This window comes from Balaenoptera musculus, chromosome 4 (assembly GCF_009873245.2).
Source record: "Balaenoptera musculus isolate JJ_BM4_2016_0621 chromosome 4, mBalMus1.pri.v3, whole genome shotgun sequence".
Taxonomy (NCBI): Eukaryota; Metazoa; Chordata; class Mammalia; order Artiodactyla; family Balaenopteridae; genus Balaenoptera; species Balaenoptera musculus.
Window position 1 is genome coordinate 47,047,741 of NC_045788.1, and position 2,466 is coordinate 47,050,206.

Consider the following 2,466-nt stretch of genomic DNA (forward strand, 5'->3'; position numbering starts at 1 on the left):
TTGATGAAATAGAGAATAGAAAAACAGGAGAGAAAATTAATTAAAACCAAAAGTTGGTTCTTTGAAAATGTCAATAAAATCGACAAACATTTAGCTAGACTGACAAAGGAAAAAAGAAAGATGACTCAAATAACTAAAATCATTAATGAAAGAGGGGCATCACTACTGACCGTAAGGAAATTTAAAAAGAAAATAAGATATACTATGAACAATTGTGTCACAACAGATCAGATAACTTAGATGAAATGAACACATTCCTAGAATGACAACAACTACTGAAACCGACTTCTAAAGAAACAGAAAATCTGGTTAGACATTTAATAAGTAAAGCTAGACTTATCATGGTGATCATTTCATAGTGTATTTAAACGTCGAATCACTATGGTATACACCTGAAACTGACATAATACTGTTCCTTAACTATATTTAAATTGTAAAAAAAGGTAAAAAAAAAAAGTAAATAAAATAATGTAGTATTTGTGTGTGACCTACACACATCCTCCTGGGGGGGGGGGGGGAAAGAGAGACAGAGAGGAATAGAATTAGTAATTTTAAAACTTCCCAAAAGAAAAGGTTAAACTGAGATGGTTTCAGTGGTAAATCATACCAAACATTTAAAGAAAAATTAATACAGATTCTTCACAAATTATCCCAAAGTATAGAAGAGGAGAGAACAATTCCCAGATCATTCCATGGGGCCAGTATTACCCTGATACCAAAATCAGACAAGGATTTCACAAAAAAGAAAACTACAGACCAATATCTCTTATGCATGTAGATGTAAAAATCCTCAGCAAAATATTAGTAAACCAAATCCAACAATTTATAAAAGTGATTATACACTATGATCAAGTAGGATTTATCTCAGGAAATCAAGGTGGGTTCAACATCTGAAAATCAATTAATGTAATATACCATATCAAAACCCACCTGATCATCTCAATAGATGCAAGAAAAAAAACTTGACAAAATCCAACTCCCTTCCGTGATAAAAGAACTCAACAAACTAGAAATAGAAGAGAACTTCCTCAACCTAATAAATGGAACCTATGAGAAACACACAGTAACTTTACACTAAGTAGTGAAGTGCTAAAAGCTTTCCCCCTATAATCAGGAATGAGGCAAGGATAGCTATTCATGCCACTTCCATTCAACATTGTACTGCAAGTTCTAGCCAGAGCAAAAAGGCAAGAAAATAGAAGACATCCAGACTAGAAAGGAAGAAGTAAGATATCTCTGTTCACAGATGACAGGATCTTGTAACAGAAAATTTTAAGGAATCCACCTAAAAAACTATTAGAATTAATAAGGAAATCCAACTAAGTTGTAGGATTAAAGATCAAACTATAAAAATCAATTGGATTTCTATACACTAGCAATGAAAAATCTGGAAGTAAAGTTAAGAAACGGTTTTAGTTATTATAGCATCAAATAAAATACATAGGAACAAATTTAATGAAAGAAGTGCCAAAATTAGATAATGAAAACTGTAAAACCTTGTTGAAATAAGTTAGATACTAAAATAAATGGAAAGACATCTCGCGTTCATGGATCAGATAACTTAATATTGTTCAAATGGCAATATTGCCCCAAATTGATCTACAAATTCAATTCAATCTCTCCCTACATAAAAGCAAGAAGGAGAACAATGTATATTATATCTGTGATAGATAGATAGATAGACAGATAGATAGATAGATAGATAGATAGATAGATAGATAGATAGATATTTGTATCACTTATATTTTCATAAAGTCTGGAAGGATTTACAAGAAATTAATAAAAGCATGTAAGCATTAATGTACCACCAGCTTACATTTTGTGGTAGTGGTTACATTGAAACTGGGTGAATGTGGGAGCAAGGTAGCTTTATTCATTGTTCTGCTTTTTCTATTCTGTGCATTATTTTAAAAAAGGAAATGGGGAGCATACAGGAGTAGGAATTCCCACCCTAGCAGCTTGTAATGTAGCCAAGGCTGATTTACAGAGTCAGACCAGGATCACTTAGCTCATCAATTCAACAAATAAGCTCTGTGTGGAGGTACTCCTTATAGGACATGTGGCTTCACATTACTTTGGACTTCCAGAGAATATGACTAAGACTAAGACAAGAGCAAGTGAGGGGAAAAGGAGGTCAGAAGGAGGTCACTCACTAATTCCAGTGGGATCTGAACTTCTTTATTTCATCTCCATGGCAGCTGTAGCTAAGACTCTCCCATGTTGCTCCAGTTGGCCTTTTCTTGGCACCGCGGTTGCTTATCCAAAGGCAGAGGAGATCTAGAGGAGTTGAAAGGTTTATCTGAGGATAATTGCTGCTCAAAGGAGTAGAAAAGGTGGGGAGAGAAGGAGAAAAACTGCAAAGGTGTGTGGAGGAGTTCCTGCTGACTCTATTTAACTTTGGGTACAAGAGCACAGCAGATGGACTTTTGAGAAGAGTAAAATTAGCCAGTTCTTTGACCTTGATCC